The sequence below is a fragment of the Sorex fumeus genome, unplaced genomic scaffold (assembly GCF_029834395.1).
Source record: "Sorex fumeus unplaced genomic scaffold, SorFum_2.1 ptg000128l, whole genome shotgun sequence".
In the NCBI taxonomy this organism is placed as follows: domain Eukaryota; kingdom Metazoa; phylum Chordata; class Mammalia; order Eulipotyphla; family Soricidae; genus Sorex; species Sorex fumeus.
Genome location: NW_026606185.1, coordinates 44984915 through 45003335, shown reverse-complemented (window position 1 = coordinate 45003335; position 18421 = coordinate 44984915).

Genomic DNA, 18421 nt, shown 5'->3' with positions numbered 1-18421 from the left:
TGCTTTCCTTTTCATAGACAAGAAATGGGATCATTAGGTTACAGTAATAACATAATCTAATGAAAGGTGGTAGAATATGGGCTCATATGATCTTTAGGAACGGCTGATGAAATATAGGAAACAATTTGGTAATTTACAGATTTGGGACAATGTAAACTTAAAAGAGTTTGGGTCAAAAGTCAAAGTAACCAAGGTCACCTTTAATCTGTTTGGTATATTTCTAGAAGTGTTACTACACCTTGGAAAACTATTAAAGTAGCATTAATGTTATTGCTAAAATATATCCTTAGATAACAGAATCTTCTTGTAGAATTGCTTGAAATTTAACCTCTTTGTCAATGTCCTTAAAAACAAAAATCTTAGTGATGAAAATTAACTCTCAGAAGCCACTGCCCCCAATCCCATTGTTCTTCCTTTTTGACTTTCTCTGCCAATACAAAATCTGAGAATTTACATACATTTAGGAAGGAGCCATCAAGTCATCCTACAAAGGCCTCCCCCATCTACACACTATAACTGGAAGTGGAGGCACACCTAGGATATGACAGCCCTGCCAGATGGTCTTCCAGCCTGTGTCTGAACACTTCATTAAAGAGAACTTCCTACTTCATCAAGCACCCCTCCCATTGTTAGACAGCTCTAATTGTCAGAACATTTTTCGGTAAATTCCAACCTTCAGTTTTCCAAAGCACACATGTCACTCTCACTAATACAGTAATTCTTCAAAGGTTGGATAATGGCCATTAGACCTGTTTCACCAGTCTTACATTTTCTAGTCTCAACTGAGAAATAGTGAGATTTTTTTTTTGGTTGGTGATGCTTTTCCTAAATGATTCTCTGTAAATAGCTGAATTATGACCCTCTATTTCATGCAAGAAATCAACATAAAAAGAAAAAAGTTCTCAGAAATGACCTACTATAAGGATTTTTAATGATGTTTACTAAATTGTAAGACCAATGATATTTGTTTTTCTTTGCACCATAAAAGTTCCTAGGTCTTCTTAAAATTTACCATTTTTTTTCAATAACATCACTCTGTAGTTGTTTTTCATATGAGTCATCAAATATCCAGATATTTGATAAATGCATACAATGGTAAATACACACAAAGTAATAAAATGTGTAAATAACTCAGACACTGAAACTGGATTTCTCTTAAATATATTATTCCTAGAGTTGCAACTCCCAAATAATAATATGAATTCTGGAATTTGTAACTCCAAGAAATTGGTAAATAAAAAGTAAATAATGCTATCAAATGGTAACTTTTGTCTCTTTGTTCAAAATGTTTCAAACACTAAATAACATCTATGCCTAATTGGGTATTTGTACCTAAAGGAAAATGATATGTTATACATTTTAAATAGATTAAATGCTTCATATAAGAGTACATCTCTTTACTTTATCATCCTTTCAGCGGATGCTTTATTTGTGGGTTTTTATTGGAATTATTTATTGTTTAGCAATTATGTAAATGAGAAATGAACACTTTTCTTTATACTCATTCCAGAAAGGCTTAATTTCCTTTTGCAAAATGAGAAAAAAAAGTCTGTAAAAAGGCATGTCATCTTTGTTCCCACTTATACTGATTATCCTTTGTCCTATATTCCACCTAAATTGCAATTATTTTGCTATCTTACAATGACTATAGGCCAACTTCTGAAGAAAACTTTCTTAGCTGCCACTCCATAATACTTTGTCAATCTGTCTTTGGGAATGATTGGTGATGCCATTTTCAGAGGGGAGAATGAGAAAAGGAACCAAGGCATGCCTGAAGCTTCAGTGATTGAACTTTACCAGATTATGGCAGGAAAAATACCTAGACCTATAGTGTTGAGGTGAAGAGGCACAGCTTGAGAAAGTTGAAGACTTAGCTTCTAGTCCTCCATCCTATTTGAGTCTAAATGACTTATAGAATGATATCAAAGTGAACATTTCAACAAATGTGTATTAAAATTCTGGCAGACTTTCAGACATACATTCCAGAAAAGCACTAAATACTTATGATAGTACTTTTGAAAACACACACACACACACACACACACACACACACACATATATATATATATATATATATAGAGAGAGAGAGAGAGAGAGAGAGAGAGAGAGAGAGAGTGTCTAGAACATTTCAGTGTTTTTTAAAGATACTCATGCTGTGATCCTAGGAGGGCTATCTAATTTGAAAAAAAAAAAAATCAAAGGCTGAGTGCAGGTAGAATTGTCGAAACAGTGAATCATGATGAAATCAATTCAAACATTCTCTTGGACACTGGCCTAGACAATGTAGAGGTGAGAGAGAAGGGGCTGCTCTTGTTCAGGAAATGAGGGTGATATGCAAGGTATAAGTAGTACCCTGACATTGAGTATGTCAACAAAACTGTGTTAAATTAATAAACAATGTGGCAGGGCCAGAGATATGGCTCAGAGGGCTGAAGCAAATGCTTTCTTTGCATGCTTTTCAAGTGGGAGCCCTGGATATGATCCTTATCACCACATGGTTTTACAGTTTCATTAGAGGCTAACCTGGGGCACTGTGCCCAGAATATCACCTGAGCACCACCAAGGGTTACCCCCAAAATAAAATAGTCAGAGTGATATTGTGAATCTGAGGCAAACCAAACCAAAAGCAAACCAACATCTGAGTCTGTAAATTCCTTAAGGTCATGAAATCAAAATACTAAGAACAATCACAATGCCAACTCATCGAGGTATTATGTTATAGCCATTAAATAGGTTTTTTTTCCTTCTACCTGTTCTTTATGTTTTCTGATCTCTGGTGGAGGTTTCCTAAATACTTCCAGTTCTCACTATCCAGATTCAACTCTATTTCTGATGCAACAGACTATTCAAAGGTTAATTTGCTTCAGGATTTTTTAGCACATGCATGTGGAACTCCTTTGTAAAATTAAATATCTGCAAAAGGACGATAACGATACATGATTGTTGCTCTTTTTTCTCTAGTTCCTCACACCAATTCCCACCTTCCTTTCTCCACTTATTCCTTCACATAAGTGGTCTGAAACAAACCCAAACATTACTTTTCTTTCTGACCACTTAATAACCAGGAACTCTAAAGGCATTCAAAATACAACATAAAGAACAGTAAAATACACAAAATACTATTGTCTGAAAATCTATGAGTTCTTTTGAGATGAGAGTCTATCTCTTCATTAATATTATTTCTATTGCTGCAATCCTTACCACACATATAGTTTTACCATAATTTGGATGAGCAACAAGTTTGTGAGGTGATTTGACTTTCCTGCCTTTCATGAACCAAATCCAGAGTTGTCTTTCCAAGTTATGCAAATGCTGAAATATTAAATATTAACTAAGAACTTGCCAGGAAAAGAGAGAGAGAGAGAGAGAGAGAGAGAGAGAGAGAGAGAGAGAGAGAAAGAGAACAACCCTCTTTCCGGTGTTAGTCTCATCCTGAGTTTATTCTTAATAACATTTCTCAGGAAACATCCATCTCCCTCCTAGTGCCTGAGGCGATAAAGTCTGAGAGAACAGCACTGAATGCAGCAAGGTTTTCAGCTGCTCTTAGCTTTCCTGTCTGATCAGATTGCAGGAGCAGAGACTCTTATTACAAGTTACAGGGGGAATGTGGTGTTACAGAGACAGTTTCCACTTTCCACAAAGCAATGGGAGACTTGCATGACTAACAGAATCTGTACATTGCAGATTCAATCAGAGCTGCTTCCCCCCCCCCCATCACTTTCACTTATAATGCAATATCCTATGGCTTTATTTTGTAATATATGTTCCGGAGCAAAATCCAGCATTCTAAAGTGCTTTCCAAAAAAAAGTCATATTATAGTAGATAAAGAACCAAATGTGATAGCCTCTCAATATCTATATTGCAAACCATAATGCCCCGAAGTAAAAATTGTCTGCCATAGAGTCAGGGGGAGGGTAATACTGGGAACGTTGGTGGTAAAGAATGTGCACTGGTGGGGGGATGGGTGTTTTTGATCATTGTGTGACTGAAACTCAAACATCAAAGTTTTGTAACTGCATCTCATGGTGATTCAATTAAAAACAAATTAAATAAATAAAATGCTTTACCAACTTAAAGAATGCTCTGAGAAAACTAAAAAGAAATAATGGAAAGGGAAAGTCTAAGCACCCAAAATCCAGGAGAAATGGGATCTTTCTAAACAAAAATTTATAAATCATATATCCTGCAAGACAGGAAATTTGTTTCTAGTCATGCAAATTGAGGGGGAAATAAATGTTCAGCTATCTGCCTCTCTTCCACTGTGACCCACATACATCACAACACTTTGGTGTGTGGGGAAGTACGTGCAAGCAGTGCTCTAAGGTTCAGGTTTACTCCCAGCTATATTGTGCCAGACTTCATAGGCTAGAATGCTAATATTCAGCAGCCCCGCCCCGCCCAAAGCAGTGCTATTCAGACCCAGTGATGATGTGGGCCACCAGGGTTATCAGAGCAGGGCTCAGTAGGCAATGTGATACCAGAGATCAAATCTGGGGATTCCGCATGTCAGGCTGAAAGGGTTTGACCCAACTGGTGCTAACAGCTCCATTTAGCTATCTCCACTCATACATTTTAACATTCCTACAAATTCCTGGGCTCTTGCTGAGAATAGAAAGTTAACAATTTCCCAAGATCATAGATTCTGGCCTGAAATTGAGGATCACAGGAATCTAAAAGATACTGGGCAATACCTAGAAATATGATCAAACAGAACACCCGAAAGGTCCTAAACCAGTCAGACCACTTTGAAAAAGCTTATAAAACCCTCACATTCTCTGTGATGTTCTTACCACATAACAAGTAACACAAAGACCCACTTTTACTATTAAAAAGAAAAAATACACAAAATTAGCCATAGGAAACTTAGTTGTAATCTAAGTTCCTTGTGGTTAGAGAGTTTCTTTCTCCTTTACTTTCCAATAAAATTTTTTTCCAACTCTGCATTTGAGCATTTTTTTAACTCTATATTTTTATTTTTTAAAAAACTGAAAAAAACTGGAAACCATAAAGGAACACAGAGACCCACAGTCATCACTCTTGCATCATTTAGAGGTCTCCGGCAGCCTAAACCCTCAGCTATAAAAGCTACTTTATTTTGTTGGGTACTTTGTTGGCATGACCTGATAAGCTGATATCACACTGAAGTCACACATTAACAAACCCAAGGTATCCAGTTTACAAGAGTGTTAGATTGAGCAGTAGCAATAAACCAAGAAAGCAATTACCAATGCAAGCATTCTGAATAGTAAAACAATGATAAATTCTGACCCCAGAAATTTGCCAGGAATCTCAAATCACAAAGCAACAACTCCAGTTTTTCCTGAGGAAGGTTGCACAATTTTCACACCTACTTTTCTGCATTGAACACAGATTTTTTATTTCCCCAAAGTCACATTTCAACCGGACCTGTCAAATTATCTGATGCCTAGAATTCCATTTTTGTTTGAAGTTCTAAGTTTCCCAAATTCCCCTTGCATGGAGCCTCACCAAGAACAGTCTTTCTGAAAGACTTTTCTATTTTAGCTCAAGATAGCAACAGGATTTCACAGAATTGGTCCGAATCTATACTGACCTCTAAGGCACATCCATAAAGAACATTTTCCTTTTTAATAAAACCCTAGAATAATCTTGAAAACATTTACTCCTCCTTGGCTTCAAAGTAGTTTTCAGGGAGAAGGGCTCTATAAGGCAAGTCAATTTCATCATGTGCTTTTACTTTAATTTAAAAGGAGTCACACATACTCCCTCAGGCTTGTGAAGAATTATCCAATAAAATGTTTAATGTTTAAAGAAAACCACAGATGCTATCACTGACTTCAAAGCAAAGATAGTGCTGTTGTCTATGGATTTCTGGCAGACAGATGCCCTCAGCAGAAGACAGGGCAGACAAGTGACCAGGAACTAGCTACCTCCTCTATTGTTCTCAGGACACATTTCCTAACTGATTTAACCCCAAAAGAATAGCATTAATGTTGTGAAAAATTCCTTCCTTGTTAATATCCATGCACTTGGAAAAACCCAAAGCACAGAGAAAGTAGATTCTTGTGTAAGCCAGGACAAGAGGTCAAAGCAATAGTTCAGCGGTTAGGGTACTTGCCTTGCAGGAAGCTACCCCAGGCTTAATACCTGGAACCCCATATGTTACCCTACTTTGCACTAGGAGTTATCCCTGAGCACAGAGACAGGAGTAAACACTAAGTACCACCTGGTATTCCCCCAGCCCTCACCCATAAAGGAAGCTATTGATAAAAATATGACTTAGTTTGCACTGAGGTCATTTAATAAAGCAAAGACTCAACACAGAACCTGCCTGGCTCCAGCCAACAGTCTTTGCAATTCAAAACTGTTAAAATTGTTCCAGCCATCCATACAGAGGCTCCTTCTGAAACCAAGCTGTAGGGAGATGTAGGGATCAGAAAGAAGCATGAGGCGGACAAGTGACCTCATTTTCCTTTTTTGCCCCCAGATTTGAGGCCATAAATAGAGATGCTCAGGTTTTACTCTTAGTGATGCTTGGGGGACCATATGGGATGTCAGGGATGGAACTTGGCTTGACTGCAAGTAAGATAAGCACTCTGCTCGCTGTATTATACCTCAAGCCCCATGACCTCTATATTGCAGACTTGGAAATGGGGAAAGTCCCAGGTTAAGTATTAGATTGTGAAATCAGTAGAAAAATGACCACTACATCTTGAAATTTCTCAGCCCAGACTTCACCCATTTACCTTCAGAACAGTCTCTTAGGACAAAGAGCCTTTCTTCTTCAAGCATTGCACCAATGCCCAGTGCCTTCTTAAATATTCCATCCTTGTCTCTAGAAAGGACATGCCACATATTAAAATGCCCTCAAGTCCATCTAAATTGTAAACAACTGTGAGGATCATATGAGGAATTTAAGACCTATTTCCCTATGTGGGATGAGACCACCTCTGCTCTTCACAAGTTTGTCTGAAGGAATCTCTGTCCCTCTAAGTCTTTCTGACCTGAAGGAGCCCCCAGAGAAACTTTTGGAAATTCAAGGGCTGAACTAAGCTTGAGGTCAAAAGAGATCCTCTCTGAAGAAGCCCTTTGATACGAATAATAAACTTTAGGCTAAACACTATCATTTTTGATTCATCAATTTATTTACTTTCATTTGCCACAGATTTATAGTTTGTAAAGTTGTTTGTCTTGAACGTTTTTGTGAAAGAAAAAAAAAACAGAGAAGATTAGTTAAATCTTTTAGTCCAACTGAAGAAGTCAAGTTTCATAGTTATGAGACTTGTCACTATTGAAGAGCAACTGTATACTCTGGAGAGATAACCCAGAGACCGAAACAATTTTTTTTTTCTTATGCAAGAGGCCACGGTTTAATTCCCAGCACCACAAAGTCCTTATCATCTAATGTGACTTCAAGGAAACAGTAGAACCCATAATGAAACAAAGGTAGATTGACTGCTTCTTATTTTGTCATTTAATACTTACTTCTTTATAGCTTCTGGGGTTTATAATACTATTAAAATGGTTTCTCGTGCACATAATTTCAACAAGGCGAGGTGCAGATAATCTCAAGTCCTGCAAGCTACCAAGAGTATCTCGCCCACACGCAAAACCTGGCAAGCTACCTGTGACATATTCGATATGCCAAACACAGTAACAACAAGTCTCACAATGGTGATGTTACTGGGCCCACTCGAGCAAATCGATGTACAATGGGAGGACAGTGACAGTGACAGGCTAAACACTACTAGATTACAGTCACTCTGGGGTGATCACTATGACCTTCATTCTCTCTGCCACATGTAGAGAACGTTCTGAAGGAATCTTTGTGTTACACACCCCCCCCCCCCCCGACCCTTCCATGGAGGCCCCATCAGTACCTGGTAACTCAGACCTCTGCTCACTTGCAAACTCTCTTTCTCCCCCTTCTCCTCTAACAGTTCAACTGTACTGTCTTATGTCCAGGTTTTGTATGCAATAAACATCTATTTCTTTTAAAGTTTTCTGAGGGTTATTGGTGAAGGGCATTAATAGGTGGAAATCAACACACTGCCTTCCACAGTGAACCCGAGTTTAGTGCCACGTGTTTTTATTTTAAAAAAAAAAATCCAAAGCTCACAAAAAAGATGACAAGTTCTTAAATTTTACTAAGGCATTGTAATCACTGTCACTGTCCTCCCATTGTTCATCAAATTCTCAAGAAGGCCCAGTAACACCTCCGTTGTGAGACTTGTTGTTACTGTGTTTGGCATATCAAATACATCACAAGTAGCTTGCCAGTCTTTGCCATGAGGGCAAGATACTCGGTAGCTTGCTGGGTTCTCTGAGAGGGGCGGAGTAATTGAACCTGGGCTGACTGGGTCGGCCGCGTGCAAGGCAAATGCCCTACCAGCTGTGCTATCACTCTAGCCCATAATTTTGCCGAATTCTTAAAGATAATATACCTGCTTTGGTGTAGAATTTATTGCAAGTGTTGATAAATTGTGATATTAACATATCAATTTCTGTTTGATAGATTAGATCAGGGTTTCTTAAATTTTTACCACTTGAACACTTTTCCTTCAGAGAAATTTTTGCATGACTTCTGATATATAAAATAGGTATACAAATCAAATATCAACTGATATTTTATCATAAATTTCTTTTAAAACAAAATTTTTGTGGCACATTTTTCACCTTTAAGAATGGCCCACATCCACCTCAGATAGAGAAGGGAGCACCAAATAAAGGGTGTTGGGAGGATCCTCCCAGGATGGGAGATGCATGCTGAGAGTAGACTATAGACCGAATATGATTGCCACTCAATGCCTCTTTTGCAAACCATGACACCCAAAAGGAGAGAGAGTACAAAAGGGAATGCCCTGCCACAGAAGCAAGGTGAGTTGGGGGTGTGGGGGGGAGGGATACTGGGATCAGTGGTGGTGGAAAATGCGCATTGGTGAAGGGATGGGTATTCGATCATTGTATAACTGAAACCCAAGCACAGAAATTTGTAAGTCTAAATGTACCTCATGATGTTTAACTAATAAAAATTAAAAAACAAATAAATAATATATATGAATAAATAAATAAAAAATGAATGACACACATCTCAACTTAGTTTTATTATTCAGAGAGTTTTCTCCTAATTAGCATATGAGAAAATTGTTGAAAGTTCACTCCTGGCAGTGTTGGAAGGCCTCTTGTAGTACAGGGAATTGAACTGGGGTTGGCAGCGTGTCACGCTAACTTCTTTAGGTGCTTTAATTTCTGTGCTATCTCTCTTATAATGTTTTGAACTTTTCTTAAATGTAAAATGATATATTTATGATTGTTGGTATTTTTATTATCGTGTTTACAAATTATAAACAAATACCAGCAGAGAATAGGTAAGCAAAACTGGCATGTGCATGAAATATGTTGCTACAGTTATTTAAGCTGACATTTACCTAAGTTCATTAGCATGAAAGTAACTTGATGACATTGGAACACATTAGCTTTCAGAACAAACAGTAAATACAGTGGATTTTTTTGGTGGATTTTATAAAGGATCTCCATATGTATATATCACTATGTACATGTTAGCATAGAACGATGTTTGGAAGGGTATTTACCAAGCTATTCAAAATAATCTGAGTAAGTCTCATGTAATATAGTGTTTTTGTTTTGTTTTGTTTTGTTTTCCTTTTTGGGTCACACCCAGCGATGCTCAGAGGTCACTCCTGGCTCTGCACTCAGGAATTACTCCTGGTGGTGCTTGTGGAACCATATGGGATGCCGGGGATCGAACCCGGGTCGGCCGCTTGCAAGGCAAATGCCCTGCCCTCTGTGCTATCGCTCCGGCCCCCACATAGTGTTTGTTTTTGTGAAGTAAAAAATGTACAAAGATGGGGCTGGAGCGATAGCACAGCGAGTAGGGTGTTTGCCTTGCATGCAGCCAACATGGTCAACACAGGTTGGATTCCCAGCATCCCATAGGGTCACCCAAGCACCGCCAGGAGTGATTCCTGAGTGTCCTGAGTGCACGAGCCAGGAGTAACCCCTGAGCATTGCCTGGTGTCACCCAAAAAGCAAAAAAAAAAATGTACAAAGACAACAAAGTTTGATTCACTCAATCAACCTAGGAGTTGATTACTTACATTCACTAAGCTGGAGAAAACATTCATCTGTTGTGTCACTGGGAATTCTCAGTTTGCTTGCGGCTCTCTAGACATTGTGTACAAGACTGTTAGAGTCATCTGTGCTCTAACAGTGTCCTTTACATTATCAGACTATAAGCCACAAAGTACCAAGTTCATCTGCATTGCTGTGGGATAACATAATAGAAGCTCATTGTGTTTCAAGAAAAGGGTATGTCATAATAATCCCAAATCAATTCTAGAGTTTTCTAATTGATCAACGGGACATTTTCTTGATTCCACAATATCATTATGTAATAGCAATCCCCCATCTTAAATATAGGCACTTCCACCAAACCCTGGAGAGTGACTAGTACCACAGTATCCCATACAACTCCTTCTAGCCTCCTGTTTCTCAAGTCTCATCCACATGCTTCAGTGCTAGGATTTCTGAAAACTAAGACAAAAACTTCAGGCTGGAGTGATTGCACAGCAGTAGGGTGTTTGCCTTGCAAGCCGCCGGCCCTGCAGACCCGAGTTTGATTCCTCTGCCCCTCTTGGAGAACCCGGCAAGCTACTGAGAGTATCTCACCCGCACGGAAAAGCCTGATAAGCTTCCCGTGACATGTTTGATATGCCAAACACAGTAACAACAAGTCCTCACAATGGACGACAGAGATACAGTGCTTGAAAGACAAAAACTTCACAAGCTGACTCCAACTACTGCAAAATGATTCAGTAACTGAGTTGGCAGATACTCTCACTGGTCAGACTCTAAGAACTTATCAACAGTTGAACTCCAGCTCATCTTGGACACTGTGGTTGTGTGGCTGATTGGAGAGGTGGTACCCACCTAGAATATGCCTTATGTGAAGTGGGACAGAAAGAGATGCCTGCCTCAACAAGGAAAAAGAAATACCACTTTTCTCTTTATTCACCTCAGTTATCCAGGGAAGTGCCTGGTAAAATCTAGGACTGCTGAGAGCCTGCTATGAGCACCTGCTTGGTATAGATCTTATGTCTCTCCAGCCCCACAAGGTGACTGTCGAACCATAACTGAGTTCCATTTATCCTACACAGTGTGGAAAATGATCCTCACCACCCAGTTTTTCAGGGGAGTCATGGAACTCAGACTGCAGTGAAGAATTGCTTTCTGCAGGTAAGTCGGTCTTAAATCTTATCCAGACTTTTCTAGATTCATAGCCTTTCCAGAAAAGAATTTCAGAAAATGATGAATAGTGAAGACAAGGGTTTTTGGGGATGGAGGTGGGAGTTTAAATAAAAAGAAGAGATACAGGACATATGTGCTCAAGAGAAAACATAGGCAGTTTCTCCAGAGTAGAAAAAATAAAGTGCACATAGCAAGCGCAGATATAGGCCATTTTCCCAGAATGTGGAAATGAGCTCAATTTAAGTCACATCTCAGGCAGAGACATGGGCAAATGCAGCAAAGGTAAGAAAGTTCACATCACAGAGAGGGATGTTGGGGGAGGGGCGGAGGGAGTTACTGTAGTGTAAGCAAGTATAGATCCAGTATAGATCTAAGGTGGTGATGTGGGCAAAGACACACTAAATTATAAAAAAGGAAATAGGCAGAGACACAGGCCAATGTGTGCCTTTCCCTCTGATATTTTAAATTCTCTCCTTCAGACTTCTTTGTCCTGCTACCACTTTCCAATTTCTCCTACCAACAGGCCTATGAAATCAAAAGGTCTTTTGTTCTTGAGCTCACTGAACCAAGTTACTGCCCCTGAAAGTTTTCGGACTGAGTGGATACTGTGTGATATTCTATCTACCTCTGGATAGTATTTTCATTCATCATATCTTAATATGCTGTCTTTGAAATCAATTAGAGATCAATTCATTAAATACGTGTTTAATTAATAGATGACTAATTGGATGTGCCCACAAAGATTTAAAATTCCAGACTCAAGTCCTTTCATGTACAGTGTTTTTTTTAATTTATATAGCACATTATATCTGAATATCTCTGAAAACTTATATTTGTTCTGTTTTAAACATTTTGTGATTATTGGGACATAAAAATCTATTTCCCAATTTAATGTTATATGTAGGCTCACTGCTCAAAGTAAAAGCACTTTGAAGACACTGATGGTTTTGCTATATTCCAATTATATTTAATGTGTCATTTCAGATGAAGGTATAATAAAGTATACATCAATATTAATCAAACATAGTTATGTTTAATAAAACCCTTAATTCAGGTTGGAGAGATATTAGAGCAAGCAGTATACTTGCATGTTATTGACCAGGATTTGATTTCCAGCACCCCATGTGGTCTGCCAACTGCCAAAAGTGATCCCTGAGCACTGAGTCGGGAGTAAGACCTGAGCACCTCTACATGTTCAAAATAAAACCAAACAAACAACAAAAAAAGACATTTTGATAAGTAATGAAAAGACCAAAAAGATGGTTATCCAAAATAATGGATCTCTGATGCTTTATTAGGGTAGTCTCTGCCCTGGGAATGTCCGAATTCCAGTCTTATTAACTTTGATTAGAACAGTTAATGTGCACACTGTTTATGAGTATGAATTAAGTTCCCATTTAGTATTTAAATTCTACATTTTCTCTCTTCTTCAAACTAAAAATGCCTATATCCAATCTCTTTTTTCACCATATGTTCCTTTCCTATATGATCTCTCTCTTCTTTCTTACCTTTTGTTTTCAGTCCCTTTGACTATTTCTACATGATTTCCCATTGTCCTTAGACATGACAGGCTTAGACATGAAAGGAAACAAACATACATTAGACTTTCATGTTTTATGTAAAATTAAAATAGAAGTAAAATAAAAAAAGATAAAATTTATAGACTATGTGAGGTCACATTCAAATATCTGAGCTTTATTTTTTCTGGGGAATCAGGGGGAAAGGAGGGATTGGGGCCATTCCAGTGATGCTCAGAGGTTGCTCCAAGTTCTTTGGTGTTTGGGGAATCATATGTAGAGGAACCATCTGGGATTTCAAGGGTTGAACCCAGTTGGCTGCATGCAAGGCAAGCACCTTACAGTGGTACTATATATTTAGTCCCTCATGCATTTTTTTCAGGAAATAAACAACTCCATGACCTTCTGTTGAGGGGGGGGGAGCAGGCCTTTATAAGTTTAATGTGCAAAAATCTGTTGGACAAGGAGAAAATACTATAATTTAGTTGATATGTTAAAGTATTTAACTAATAATGGGGCTGGAGTGACAGCACAGCAGGTAGGGTGTTTGCCTTGCACATGGCTGACCCGGGTTCGAATCCCAGCATCCCATATGGTCCACCGAGCACTGCCAGAAGTAATTCCTGAGTGCATGAGCCAGGAGTAACCCCTGTGCAATGCTGGGTGTGACCCAAAAAGCAAAAAAATAAATAAATACAAATATTTAACTAATAATGAAGCAATCTGTTGTTTTTACGACAGAAGTAAAATTGGCTATTTTCTCTTACTACCAGCAGTTTTCTGCAACTTAGGGGAGATAACCTCATTGTGATCTAACCATATTTAAATATTTATTTTAAATCATGTTTTTTACCCTTGTAAATAGTGAACCCAAAGAAATTTTGATCTGTTGTATTTATGAAGATTGAGATGCTGAAAATCACAAAGGAGAAAGGGTTAAAGAAAAATTTCATAATCAAATGCAGTGAAATCTTAACACACAGCATCCACAGTATAATCACATCTGGCATACAAAAAATGCCAAACTAAAAATTTAATGTGTAATATCACCAGCTAGTCCATTCTATGAAGTTATGCCTCAGAATGTGGTTGAAACAGAAGCTGTGAGATCTGCTATTGCCCGGTCCAGTTCTGATTTCCCAACATTGTCAGCACCGACTTCTCATTAAATGGGTGGGAAAGCTGGTGAGATAAGTCTTTAACAATGTGAGTGAAGATGTAAACTGATCACCTCAATTGTGGTACTCAGCTAAAGAAAGATCCCCATGTTTCAAAGTCAGAAGGGAAAGAAAAGCAGGTGATTGTGTATGTATTAATGGTCTGATTGCCTTTCTAGAACACTTCTGATTGTAGCACAAATTCATGTGACTGCCCCAGGTTTCCCGTAAAGTTACCATGTTACTGCATTTTCCAGTAGGTTACTATCATAAATATCCAACAATAAATGCACTCATCTATTTGGTATTTGTATAGTATAAATTTGACGTAAAAATTACAGTGCTTGGTCTTGGACTTTTACCTAGAAGAAATTTACACTTGAGTTTGGTTTTCTCATCTGCATGATACAATTGCTGTCTCTCATAGCCTCGTGCTAAATTAAGATCACAGAAAAAAAGATAGTAGAATATAAATATTATATTTAAAGATCAGTATTAATTCTATTCAAATTCATTTTTCTATGTTTGCAGTGAATAGTAGCACCAATTATAAAATATTTGATCAAGGTTTTGACTTTTACATTTCTAATTTTCCATGTTTGAATGTCGGATTCTATTAAAACTTAAAATTAAAAATCATTTTGATATAGATCACATAAAACTCATGCATGGAATCTGTAAATCAGTCTCTTTACAATAGTCCTCCATTTTCTGAGCTCAATAACATGGTATAGCACTCTAGCACTGTCCTCACATTGTTCATCGATTTGATCGAGTGGCCACCAGTAACGTCTCACAACAGAGTAACAGATTTATTGTTACTGTTTTTGGCATATCGAATATGTCACAGGTAGCTTGCCAATCTTTGCCATGCGGGTGAAATACTTTTGGTAGCTTGCCAGACTCTCTGATAGGGGAGGAAGAATTGAACCCAACATTCTAATAATTTTGAAAGTTTTGAAAGTCTATTTTGGTCATCGTACTTTTGATATATTTATTGACTTGATATCAGTGATCTTGTGAAATTCACTAAAATATAAGAGCTTGATAATTCATTTGGATTTTATAATTATATTTTCTGTGAGAAATGATAGTTTACTGTATAATCTTCACACCAATTTATATTGTTTTATACTGCCTGGAATCTCCAGTAAAATACGGAATAAAAGTGTTTCTCAAAGTCAGGGGAAATCTTCCAGTATTTTACCATTTTGTTTTGTTTGGCAGTACCTATTGAAGCTGAATATGTACATACCTTATGATAAAGTGATTCCACTCCTAGGTACATATGTTCATTATTAAATATTTATAAGAGTGATCACAGCAGGATTATTTCGATGAGCTACAAACTGCTCATATGCTAAACAACAGGTTGTATAAATGAAGGCAGATGTGCCTTCAAATTCTCTGAAGCCAAGAGACTGATATCACTCAGCTCTAGCCAAGATCAATCTTATAAGAGGACACAAAAAGAGGCAGATATAAAAGAATATGTGCCCTGCATGATTCCATTTATAAGAAAGATCAAAATGAGATGGAACTAGTCTATGCTCTCAGAAGTTAGTAGAGGAGTTATCCAGAGTTAGTGAATGAAAAGGACATGAGGAGACTTCTGGGCACCACCTTTCTGCATTGTTGCTTTATCTCTAAGTCTAAATGTTCATCCTACATTTATAGAGTGGACCCCAAATCTTCAGAATAGAAAAATGAGATTCAGGTAACTCCCTGATACGTTTAAGATATGAAAGGACAATAGGACCAAAAAAAACCCCACCCCACCTCACCATTGCTACCTCCCTTGTATGTTCAAGATACATACATGTGACTCTGTGAAGGCTTTATGTACTCTTATCCCTCATGCACCACTCCTTTAAAAGTTGTTAGAAGCAACACGGTAAAAAAATCACAGAAGTACTGAGTTACCTATGATTCTTCACAGATATCACCTCTCTGCCTTACCAGAGTATTAAGATTTGGGGCCCTTATTCTGTGATGCCACCTAAGGTCAATTTTCCCATCAGCACTTAAACTGAGTTGCATGATAGACAGCTATTAGAGAGCAAGACCGTCCTGGCAGTATTGAATACCTTGATCATTAGTCATCTGGCTTAACCCGGTATCTCCAACTATGGGTCAAATGACCTAATTCTCCTCACAGTACTCCCAGCGGACCACAGGTGAAGAATCATATAAACAGAGGGCCACAGTACAAGACTCAAAAACATCTGGTAAGATATGGGCACACAGAAGGCGAACAAGGCCCAAAGGAGTCCATGGTAGGAAAAAGATTGAGAAACACTGGTAAATAGAAGATTATATTCCCAGAATTTTGGAGGCTTAAGTTGAAGGTCCAGGTGTCAACAGGATGGGTATCATTTTCATGCAATCTTCCTGTTATCTGTGTATAGTCCTTCCTCCTGGCATTTCTGTGCTCTAATCTTTTTGTTGTTTCCTTGGAAGACAGGTCACACTAGCATATGTATTCAGGTCACACCAGCCTACGTATTCACCTTTTCATTCACCTTTGCAGGCTTCATTCTAATTATGACCTCCTAAAAAGCACTTGTATTATTTTCTGTGTATTTTTTTGCTCCGAACTTTCTGGCACATAGGAGATACACATAAGAGCTACAGAGAAAAGTAAATTTATACCAAAAAAAAAAAGCTCCCAAGAGCAATACTCATCTTTTCTTGAAAGGCACTGATGATCTAAGGAAACCAGGAGCACTTCAATCAAGTAAATGATTAGAATTGAAAACAAAAGTCGATGGACGCAATATACTGACCCAGTTGGGGCTGACAGAGGAATACTTATAATTCTAGATCAATCACTCTGAAATGAAGCTTGACTTTTCTTTCATAACATTCTTTAATAATAACTGCTCCATGACTCCTACTTTTGTGCTTTTCAGGGTAGAGGCCAACAGGGATGGTGTTCATAAATATCTCCTTTTCATTATTAATTTAGGTCTATTTTAATAGGAAATTTTACTTGCTAAAGTGCAGTGATTAAAATATTTACCTCACTCCTTTTCTTGCTCAATCTTTCTCAACTCTGCTTAAGCACAAGAAAGTGGATGAAAGCATGTATTTTTTTTTCATTCTTTTTATTTATTGGTTTTGGAGCCAAACCTGGGGGAGTCCAGGGCTTACTCCTGACTCTGTCTTCAGGGATCACTCCCAGATAGGCTTGTGGGATCATATGTAGTGCCATGAATTGAACCCAGACACAGTTCAAGACAACTCTCAATACTGTACTATTGCTCTGACTTCATTTTTATTTTTAACCAAATGGTAGCATACTACAAATACTATGAAATGTTTTTCACATTTGCAAATAATCCCTGCCAATATTTCCTAAAGAGAATATCTCATTGGTTTTTTTTTTTTGTTCAATTGTGAAGAATACCACAATGTGGGTCAGTTTTAACCATTTTTTTCTTTTTTTATGGATTTTAATTATTCTCCACATGTCAATATTATAAAGATACTAACTATCCATATGAAATTTTGTTTTTCATTTGCCAGGTATTCTTTTAATGAGAATTCTAATAGACTAAAACATATTTTTGCAAACTGTTTTTTTAAATAAGCAAATGATTTACTTTTAGTTATAAGTACTTTTTAAGACAATGCCTTCTTTGGAGAAACCAATAAATACAAGAACAAATTTCAAACATGTGATTTACCCATGTAAATGAGGGCTGGAATACCTTTTTTTAAATTAGTATTTCCTAACCTTTCAAAAAATATGTTTGAAAATATATCTCAACTGGACGGGAAAAAAAAATCAAAGACCATCTTTTAGTCACTTTCAGTGTCTGATAATTCTTCCCATGTTACCTTTTCTTTATGAAACACATTTCTTGACAAAATAATAATTTTAAAATATTTCTAATGAACTGACTAATGGAGGGGAAAAATACAAAAACATCTAAAAACTTTGCCACAATTATGCTTATCAAAAAGACAGTTTTAAAAAGTACAAAAAAGTAAAGAAAAACCTGAATTACAGAAAAGTCATTTTATTTAATTAAAAACTCGATTAAAAATAGCAAAGTACGCACAGCACTATGTATTGTGTCACAGTGGGAAGTGTGCACACACACACACACACACACACCTTACACCTGCACACACACATACACACTCGCAAAAGCAAGAAAAACACTCCAGTATCTTTGCACATTACACTCAATCTACAACAAACGCAAATTCAGAATTATTTTTACAGTGCTTCATTTCTAAAAACAAAAGATGCCCATCCTGGGTGTATATTTTTTCCAGTGGTTTAATGTTGACTTATTTTCAAATATATTAGTGTTACTACATGCAAATTTCTTATAGTTAAAGGCCTTTTCTTTACCTGCATGACTCGCATCTACCTACAAAACATTACAGGTTGGCAGGGTGATGATGGGCACCTGTGAAACTGAACGCAAGAGTTTTTGCTTGTTTTTTTTTTTTAAACATGGACCGGGAAATGTCTGATGGCCATT